We start from the raw sequence: 11,118 nt of genomic DNA on the forward strand, positions 1-11,118 counted from the left end.
TTGCGTGGAGCCCCAGATCGAGGGAGATTATCAGTGGTCTTGTATGTCTTCCATTTCCTAATAATTGCTCCCACAGTTGATTTCTTCAAACCAAGCTGCTTACCTATTGCAGATTCAGTCTTCCCAGCCTGGTGCAGGTCTACAATTTTGTTTCTGGTGTCCTTTGACAGCTCTTTGGTCTTGGCCATAGTGGAGTTTGGAGTGTGACTGTTTGAGGTTGTGGACAGGTGTCTTTTATACTGATAACAAGTTCAAACAGGTGCCATTAATACAGGTAACGAGTGGAGGACAGAGGAACCTCTTAAAGAAGAAGTTACAGGTCTGTGAGAGCCAGAAATCTTGCTTGTTTGTAGGTGACCAAATACTTATTTTCCACCATCATTTGCAAATAAATTCATTACAAAATCCTACAATGTGATGTTCTGGAATTTTTTTTCTCAATTTTTCTGTCATAGTTGACGTGTACCTATGATGAAAATTACAGGCCTCTCTCATCTTTTTAAGTGGGTGAACTTGCACAATTGGTGGGTGACTAAATACTTTTTTTCCCCACTGTAAGTTTGGATTGAGCAGACATTCCCATATATTTTCGATAGCTGCATATGTGACATAACTCCACCATTTATATTCATAATATCATTAAAAAATATAATACGATTTGTTTATTAATCTGTATATTTGAGTTTAACCATAACATTTGTTGTAATATTTGTTCTATCTTTTCTGGAGGATAAAACTAAATTGTAACTAGCTTTGTATGGCTTGTTTAAGAAAGGGCGATACTTGAAACAAAATTTCATTTTAAATTAGTCGGAAATGAGAAGTTGTAATCTATATAAAGGCAAAAAGGCAATTTTTGAACAGAGGATGAGCCTTTCTTTATAATCTACTGGAGAACCATTTTGGGTTTAAGTATAACGTATGTATGAGTGAAGCTTTTAGTGAGAGGTTTAAAGCTTTAATATTTAATCATTTTAGCCCCCCAAACTCATATTCATTATATAAATAGGCACGTTTAATTTTGTCTGGTTTAGCATTCCAAATAAAATGAAAGATTTTTTGCTCATATGATTAAAAAAATGAGTCGTCTGGAGTAGGCAGCGCCATCAGTAAGTAAGTAAACTGTGATAGGACCAAAGAGTTAATCAATGTGATTTTTCCATAAATAGACAAGTATTTACCTCTCCATGGTTGCAGAATCTTATCTATTTTTGCGAACTTTCTATTGAAATTGATTGTGGTAAGTTAATTGATATTTTTTTTAGATATGAATACCAAGTACGTCTACTTCACCATCCGTCCATTTTATTGGTAAACTAAAAGGTAGTGTAAACACTGTGTCTTTTAACGATCCAATACGTAATATGGTACACTTGTCATAATTAGGTTTTAGTCCAGAGAGGTTAGAAAAGTGATCAAGATCTTCAATGAGACTGTGCAGGGATCCAGATCGCGGACTTAAGAAGAAACTTGAGTCATCGGCATACACTTACACTTTTGTTTTTTTCTAACCCCTTGATGTTCTTGTTGGATCTAATTTTAATAGCTAGCATTTCAATGGCCATAATAAATAGATATGGAGACAACGGACAGCCTTGTTTTACTCCTTAAAAGCTCAATACATTCTGAGAAGTAACCATTATTTAATATTTTACACCTTGGGTTGCTGTACATAACTTTAACCCATTGTATAAGAGATTCACCGAAATTAAAGTAATCCAGGCATTTATATGTAAATTCTAGTTGTACTTTATCAAACGCCTTTTCAAAATCTGCTATGAAGACCAGGCCTGGTATATTTGATGTTTCATAATGTTCAATTGTTTCAAGTAATTGTCATATATTATCTCCAATATATCGTCCATGTAAAAAACCTGTCTGATCAGGATGAACAATATCTGGTAAAACCTTTTTTTATTCTATGTGCTATGAATTTTGCCAGGACTTTCGCATCACAACATTGAAGTGTGAGAGGCCTCCAGTTTTTTTTTTTAAATGGACTGGATCTTTATACTTACCACGTGGGTCCTGTTTTAGTAGTAATGAAATCAGACCTTCTTGTTGAGTACCTGAAAGTCTACCATTTTTATAGCAATATTTAAAACATGCTAATAATGGATCTTTGTGAGTACATCAAACAAGGTCTGATATACCTCTGCTGGTGTACCATCAAGGGTTTTTACAGACTGAAAATATTTCATTGCCTCAAAAAGTTCCTCTTCTATAAGTTGGCCTTCACACAGGTCTTTCTGTATTATTATTATTATTATTATTATTATTATTATTATTAGGAAAGAAATCCTTACAGTTAACATCATTCAGTGGAAATGGAGGAGACTGACAAGAAAACACATGCTTAAAATATTTTGCTTCCTCTTTCAAAATATCATTTGGTGAATCATGGATGATTCATTTGTAGCGAGTTTCTGTACATTCTTTTTGGTAGCATTTCTATGTTGAAGATTCAAGAAGCATTTTGTGCATTTTTCACAATTTTCCATCCAATTCGCTTAATTTTTTAAATACATTACACTTCTTGAATAAGTACCTCCAATTATTTTTGTTTTTCCTCTAACCTATTTTGTGCCTCTATAGTCCAGCTTCCATTACCATCTACCTGCACTGTTATTTCCTCTATTTCCTTTATTCGTCTGATCTCTTTTGACCTAAACAGCTTTTGTTTTAATGATGAGTATTGTATTGAATGGCCTCTAAAAGTACATTTAAAAGTGTCCCATACAATATGGAGATCTGCTGTACCTACAGTTGAAGTCGGAAGTTTACATACACTTAGGTTGGAGTCATTACAACTCATTTTTCAACCAATCCACAAATTTCTTGTTAACAAACTATAGTTTTGGCAAGTCGGTTCGGACATCTACTTTGTGCATGACACAAGTAATTTTTCCAACAATTGTTTACAATTCCAGTGGGTCAGAAGTTTACATACACTAAGTTGACTGTGCCTTTAAACAGTTTGGAAAATTCCAGAAAATTATGTCATGGCTTTAGAAGCTTCTGATAGGCTAATTGACATCATTTGAGTCAATTGGAGGTGTACCTGTGGATGTATTTCAAGGCCTACCTTCAAACTCAGTGCCTCTTTGCTTGACATCATGGGAAAATCAAAAGAAATCAGCCAAGACCTCAGAAAAAAAATGGTAGACCTCCACAAGTCTGGTTCATCCTTGGGAGCAATTTCCAAATGCCTGAAGGTACCACGTTCATCTGTACAAACAATAGTACGCAAGTATAAACACCATGGGACCATGCAGCCGTCATACCGCTCAGGAAGGAGATGTGTTCTGTCTCCTAGAGATGAACGTACTTTGCTGCGAAAAGTGCAAATCAGTCCCAGAACAACAGCAAAGGACCTCGGGAAGATGCTGGAGGAAACAGGTACAAAAGTATCTATATCCACAGTAAAACGAGTCCTATATCGACATAACCTGAAAGGCCGCTCAGCAAGGAAGAAGCCACTGCTCCAAAACCGCCATAAAAAAGCCAGACTACGGTTTGCAACTGCACATGGGACAAAGATCATACTTTTTGGAGAAATGTCCTCTGATCTGATGAAACAAAAATAGAACTCTTTGGCCATAATGACCATCGTTATGTTTGGAGGAAAAAGGGAGTTGCTTGCAAGCCGAAGAACACCATCCCAACCGTAAAGCACGGGGGTGGCAGCATCAAGTGTACTTCCAAAGTTGTGGCAAAATGGCTTAAGGACAACAAAGTCAAGGTATTGGAGTGGCCATCACAAAGCCCTGACCTCAATCCTATAGAAAATGTGTGCGCAGAACTAAAAAAGCGTGTGCGAGCAAGGAGGCCTACAAACCTGACTCAGTTACACCAGCTCTGTCAGGAGGAATGGGCCAAAATTCACCCAATTTATTGTGGGAAGCTTGTGGAAGGCTACCCGAAACGCTTGACATAAGTTAAACAATTTAAAGGCAATGCTACCAAATACTAATTGAGTGTATGTAAACTTCTGACCCACTGGGAATGTGATGAAAGAAATAAAAGCTGAAATAAATCATTCTCTCTACTATTATTCTGACATTTCCCATTCTTAAAATAAAGTGGTGATCCTAACTGACCTAAAACAGGGAATGTTTACTAGGATTAAATGTCAGGAATTGTGAAAAACTGAGTTTAAATGTATTTTGCTAAGGTGTATGTAAACATCCGACTTCAACTGTATGTTGTGCAGAAAAAAAGTATATTATGAATTACTTTGTCTTAGTTAAGAACAAATTGTCATCCAATAGGCTTTGATTAAATTTCCAATATCCCCGTCCACATGACAATTCTGTAAGAGTTATATGGAGGCCAATTAGATGGTGGTCCGATCGCTTTCGTTTTCCTATTAATATTTATCTTTGTGTAGCATAAGATTATTAAATAAATCAATCAATTGTGCAAAAACACAATTCCAAAACAACAACCTGCAGTAGATGATGCTGGGAAAAAAGTTAATTTGTTATCATAACTTTAAAAAATAGAGTTGATGTGACTTCTCATTTAGTTCTGAGTCAGTACCACAGAAACATTTTAAGTCTGAGTGCTGGACCAAGCAGCAAGAAACCGAAAATCTACCACTTTCCCAGTGAGTGGGAGGAAGATCATTATTTCACCACAAAAAAATTTAACGTGTGTGTCTGATCTGCCGTTCAAACGTAGCTCTTGCTAAGAAGGGAAATGTCACGATACATTTCAAAACTGTTCACAAGAAATATGAAAGTCACTTTCCAGCTAAAAGTGAACTACGTAAGAGAAAATAAAAAGAGTTGAAGTCTCAACAATTGATCTTTACAAGGCCCAGCTCAAAATCAAAGGCAGCCACGATTGAATCATTCCGGGTGAGTCGCATACTAGCAAGGCACAAGAACCCATTCCAGAATGGAGAAATGTTAAAAGAGGCCTTTTCACAGGCAGCAGAATCATTGTTTGATGATTAAAAAAAATTAATAATAATTAAAATAATTTCCGCTATTAAGGATGTTCAGCCATCCAGAAATACTGTTACACGGCGCTGTGACATGATGGATGAGGACTTGAGGGAGCATCTTAAAAAAATACATAAATTAGTGCTTGTTATTTTCACTTCAATTTGACGAGTCGACAGATGTGATCGACACATCTCAGTTGTGCATTTTCATCAGAATGGTGTTTGAAGATATGACTGCCAAAGTGGAACTGCTCAAAATCATATTGTTGAAAGGAAAAACTTGAGGGGAGGACATTTTTGTGGCATTCAAGGTCTTTATTAATAGCACTCAGTTACCCATTTACAAAAAGTACAAAGAGGGTGGAAAAAGTAGATTCAATGTAACTAAAGTCTGGGCACCCCTGGTCTCGAAATTGGACGTCTGTCCATGTCCTGAGCACGTAGGGAAATGCCTTCAAAACAGTCTACTAGGGGCACAGTGACCGCTATTACCATCAAGTATGCTTGGGTTTTGCTAGGGTGGTGTGGACAGGGGTGGTAGATGGGCGTAATCACATGACTCCGGATCTGAAGGTTGCGTGTTCAATCCCAGTGGTAGACACTCATTTTATATTTTGTTGTTTTAACCCTATCCTTAACCATTTAACCTTATTCCAAACCTTAACCCTATCCTTAACCATTTAACCTTATCCCAAACCTTAACCCTTAACTCTAACCATGTAACCCTATCCCAAACCTTAACCCTATCCTTAACTATGTAACCCTATCCCAAACCTTAACCCTATCCTTAACCATGTAACCCTATCCCAAAGCTTAACCCTATCCTTAACTATGTAACCCTATCCCAAACCTTAACCCTATCCTTAACCATGTAACCATATCCCAAACCTTAACCCTTTGTCACGATCGTCATAATGAGTGGACCAAGGCGCAGCGTGATATGCGTACATCTCTTTAATAGTGTACTAGCAACACGATACAAAAATACAAAACAACAAAACGAAACGTGAAGTCCTCGATCATGAACACAAACCAACACGGAACAAGATCCCACAAAACACAAGTGCACAACAGGCTGCCTAAGTATGGTTCCCAATCAGAGACAACAAGCAACAGCTGATTCTCGTTGCCTCTGATTGAGAACCACCCCGGCCAACCTAGAAAACACATGAACTAGAAACTGAACATAGAACACAAAACATAGACCCTACACACCCTGGCTCAACATATAAGAGTCCCCAGAGCCAGGGCGTGACACCCTTAACTTAACCATTTAACCCTATCCCAAACCTTAACCCTTAACTTAACCATGTAACCCTATCCCAAACCTTAACCCTTAACTTAACCATTTAACCCTATCCCAAACCTTAACCCTTAACTTAACCATGTAACCGTATCCCAAACCTTAACCCTTAACTTAACCATGTAACCGTATCCCAAACCTTAACCCTTACCTTAACCATGTAACCGTATCCCAAACCTTAACCCTTAACTTAACCATGTAACCGTATCCCAAACCTTAACCCTTAACTTAACCATGTAACCCTATCCCAAACCTTAACCCTATTCTTCACTAAACTTAACTGCCTGTTATGTCTTTATCATTATCTTATCCGACTTGCCACAACTGAAATAATATTAAATACAAAAAATTAAGTAATATTATTGTATCCTTAATGTAATAAACTACATCTAACTGTATTTGTAGTACATTTGTGAACAAGTCTCACAATACAAGTGAATGATAGTTGTTAAGTATGTAAACGATTCAACGATAAGCATCAGTCCCCGGTTCAAATATTAAATGACGATACCAGTGCATCGCCAGATCTGTCGGTCCACGGGAGCCCAAACCAATCATGCAACGGTCAGAAAACTGATTGAAACGTTACATATCGCAGGTTCACTATTTATTTTTTACTCATGTAATTATATTATTTTTGTAATATTTACCCACTTCTTCTCCCCTATTTCATGATTACAATCTTGTCTCATCGCTGTAACTCCCCAACGGGCTCAGGAGAGGTGAAGGTCAAGTCATGTGTCCTCCGAAACATGGCCCGCCAAGCCGCGCTTTTTTTCAACACCCGCTCGCTTAACCCGGAAGCCAGCTGCACCAATGTGTCGGAGGAAACACCGTTCAACTGACGACCGAAGTCAGCATGCAGCACGCCCGGCCCGCCACAAGGAGTCGCTAGAGAGCGATGAGCCAAGTAAAGCCGCCCCCGGCCAAACCCTCCCCTAACCCGGACAACGCTGGACCGATTGTGCGCCGCCCTATGGGACTCCCGGTCACGGCCGGTTGTGACACAGCCTGGGATGCCAGGCTGTAGTGATGCCGGAACACTGCGATGCAGTGCCTTAGACCGCTGCGCCACTCGGGAGGCCCTTTTTACTCATGTTTTATTCCGAAAATTCCTCTAATTTGTTTCGATGCGTCCTCTCCTTCAGTTCAGTAGCCTATCAAACTTTTATGCTTGTAACTGCAAATTACTGTCAGATAACAACTGTGCGCACAGAGTGGGAGACACAGCTGCTTTCGCCAACGAGAGGTTAACCTAACGTAGCAGGTAAAAATACTGTATCCCTGAAAACAGGATGTTATCGTTTTCTGGGGACTCCACTTAGGCTAACGAGAGGTAGGACTATCCCTGTTCTAAAAGGATATCCCTGTTCTAATAGGCTATCCCTGTTCTAATAGGCCATCCCTGTTCTAATAGGCTATCCCTGTTCTAATAGGCTATCCCTGTTCTAATAGGCTATCCCTGTTCTAATAGGCTATCCCTGTTCTAATAGGCTATCCCTGTTCTAATAGGCTATCCCTGTTCTAATAGGCCATCCCTGTTCTAATAGGCTATCCCTGTTCTAATAGGCCATCCCTGTTCTAATAGGCTATCCCTGTTCTAATAGGATATCCCTGTTCTAATAGGCTATCCCTGTTCTAATAGGATATCCCTGTTCTAATAGGCTATCCCTGTTCTAATAGGATATCCCTGTTCTAATAGGCCATCCCTGTTCTAATAGGCTATCCCTGTTCTAATAGGATATCCCTGTTCTAATAGGCTATCCCTGTTCTAATAGGCCATCCCTGTTCTAATAGGATATCCCTGTTCTAATAGGCTATCCCTGTTCTAATAGGCTATCCCTGTTCTAATAGGATATCCCTGTTCTAATAGGCTATCCCTGTTCTAATAGGATATCCCTGTTCTAATAGGCCATCCCTGTTCTAATAGGCTATCCCTGTTCTAATAGGATATCCCTGTTCTAATAGGCTATCCCTGTTCTAATAGGATATCCCTGTTCTAATAGGATATCCCTGTTCTAATAGGATATCCCTGTTCTAATAGGATATCCCTGTTCTAATAGGATATCCCTGTTCTAATAGGCCATCCCTGTTCTAATAAGATATCCCTGTTCTAATAGGATATCCCTGTTCTAATAGGATATCCCTGTTCTAATAGGCTATCCCTGTTCTAATAGGCCATCCCTGTTCTAATAAGATATCCCTGTTCTAATAGGCTATTATGCGCGGCACCTTCAACATTCAGATCCTTGTAAAATGGCATTCGCAATGTCAAATCATAGGCTTTATTAGTTGAGTGACAACCAATGTTATTTACTGGGTCATTGTTACCAAATGCGCTGTAGAAAAGGGTGTTGTTTTACCGGAGTGGATGTAGCTCACAACCAACTGCTTATTGGGGTTTTCAATCATTCAGATTTGATTTAGATTGTTCAGGTTCACCAGAATAAATAGTTTTGGTAGTTTTTGCTTTAAACAGTCAGTGTGTTTGGTCATTTTTACATTTAACAAGATAATTTCATAAAATACATAAATCCTTTTTGCTAGCTGCACATGGTCGCGTTCATTGGTTGTAGCGTAAAAATCCAAACTGTCTAAACAATTCGCTTTTGAGACGGGGAATAAATATTTACACAGGATTGGCTCAAAAACATGCTTTATCTACAAAAACATAAGTTAATCAGTTGTGTGTGGTGATTTCAGATAAAATGACAAGTTAATCAGTTGTTAATGGTGAATTGAGATAAAATGACAAGGTAATCCATTTATATTGGTGATTTCAGATAAAATGACAAGTTAATCAGTTGTTAATGGTGAATTGAGATAAAATGACAAGGTAATCCATTTACATTGGTGATTTCAGATAAAATGACAAGTTAATCCATTTTTATTGGTGATTTCAGATAAAATGACAAGTTAATCAGTTGTTAATGGTGAATTGAGATAAAATGACAAGGTAATCCATTTATATTGGTGATTTCAGATAAAATGACAAGTTAATCCATTTTTATTGGTGATTTCAGATAAAATGACAAGTTAATCCATTTTTATTGGTGATTTCAGATAAAATGACAAGTTAATCCATTTTTTTTGGAGATTTCAGATATAAGTGGGGGGACAAAAAGCATAAATTGCTCCCCCCCCCAATCGTGGGGGGGTAGATGCTCAGTCTGCCCAATGGCTCAGCTCAGGTGCCTACACACACACACACACACACACACACACACACACACACACAGACACACTAACAGAGGGCAACTCAGCTTATAATAATATAATAATAATATGCCATTTAGCAGACGCTTTTATCCAAAGCGACTTACAGTCATGTGTTCATACATTTCTACGTATGGGTGGTCCCGGGGATCGAACCCACTACCCTGGCGTTACAAGCGCCATGCTCTACCAATTGAGCTACAGAGGACCACATAGAAGTCATCTCAGACAGATGCAATTTAGAGAGGTCCAGATCCTGAGCTCCAGCAGATTTTCATTTAAAATGGAAAATGAATGTGTTCATGCATCGATTCGTTCCCCTAATCAACCCGAATCACACCGAAGCGTTTCAAACGAAAGCGTATCGTTCCTGTATGGTATCTAGATGCGTATCGAATCGTTCATGAAAGGAGAGATGCACATCCCTAATGTTTATAGAGGATAGCATCTTCACTGGCTTCAGTATGAGGGAGTGTGTGTGTGCTTGGGTGTGTGCTTGGGTGTGTGTGTGTGTGTCTGTGTCTGTGTGTGTATGTGTGTGTCTGTGTCTGTCTGTGTGTATGTGTGTGTATGTGTGTGTGTGTGTGTGTGTGTGTGTCTGTGTCTGTGTAGTATCATATACATACAGTATGTTTAAATGGTCTGCTGTTGGGTTTGAGCTTAAAGCATTATACCTCTATTGATGTCATAGTGAGGACTCACTACTGGGGGGTTCTCTCTCTCTCTCACTCACACACACACACACACACACACACACACACACACACACACACACACACACACACACCGTTAGGATTGGGCCTAAAGCATTATACCTCTGTATTGACGTCATTGTGAGGACTTCAGTCTAAAATAGCTCCCTTGGTGAGGTTTGGAAAGCCAGTTCTCTCTGAAGGAATGTTTAAAACAACAAACACCCTCTTCATTCTCTTAACATGTCACAATGACAAGAGAAGATCCTTTCTTTTTTCTACGTTTTAATGTTTCGGCAGTTTGTATACTTTTTCATACTATTGGATTCTGATTAAACGTAAAGGTGATTTTAGTCAAATTTTTTTTGACAAACAAAGTCATTTTAGGGAACATCGTAAAAAATGTAAAGTTACCTAAAACTTTAAGAAATGACCTAGAACATTCAGAACCTATTTCAATGATGTTGTTATTCTATACAGCATTGTCTGTCTATAATGTAATTTTCCACATACAGCATGTTCCCTGTTGTCTTTTATTATGGTTTCTATTCCCCTCATTGAGTTGTGATGAGCACATGAACTCTGTGACCGTGTCTCCTAGCTAGTCTCCTTGTTTCCTTTGTCTTGTTTCCTTGTCTCCTTCTCCACCACAGTGTAACTGCTTGTTTTGTCTTCTTCTTTCAGATGACACGTCATCAGGCAGCAGGGTAAGTTACTTCCTGTCTATCTGTATGTCTATCTATCTGACTGTCTAGATGACACGTCATCAGGCAGCAGGGTAAGTGACTGTCTATCTGGCTGGCTGGCTGGCTGGCTGGCTGGCTGGCTGACTGGCTGGCTGGCTGGCTGACTGGCTGGCTGACTGACTGGCTGTCTATCTGTCTGTCTGACTGTCTATCGAACTGTCTGTCTGTCTATATGTCTGTCCCACTGTCTGTGTTTCTGTCTGTCTGTCT

General features: G+C 38.9%; 1 long non-coding RNA gene across 1 annotated transcript in view; it reads left to right on the forward strand.

Moving 5' to 3' along the window:
* LOC121577295 overlaps window positions 1-10,870 on the forward strand; it is a 67,442-nt gene extending 56,572 nt beyond the window's left edge. The window contains exon 3 of the long non-coding RNA XR_006002607.2: window positions 10,847-10,870. This is a non-coding gene — a long non-coding RNA (uncharacterized LOC121577295). The remainder of the gene's footprint in view (window positions 1-10,846) is intronic.
* Window positions 10,871-11,118: the final 248 nt, after the last annotated feature.

The sequence above is a fragment of the Coregonus clupeaformis genome, chromosome 1, assembly GCF_020615455.1.
Source record: "Coregonus clupeaformis isolate EN_2021a chromosome 1, ASM2061545v1, whole genome shotgun sequence".
In the NCBI taxonomy this organism is placed as follows: domain Eukaryota; kingdom Metazoa; phylum Chordata; class Actinopteri; order Salmoniformes; family Salmonidae; genus Coregonus; species Coregonus clupeaformis.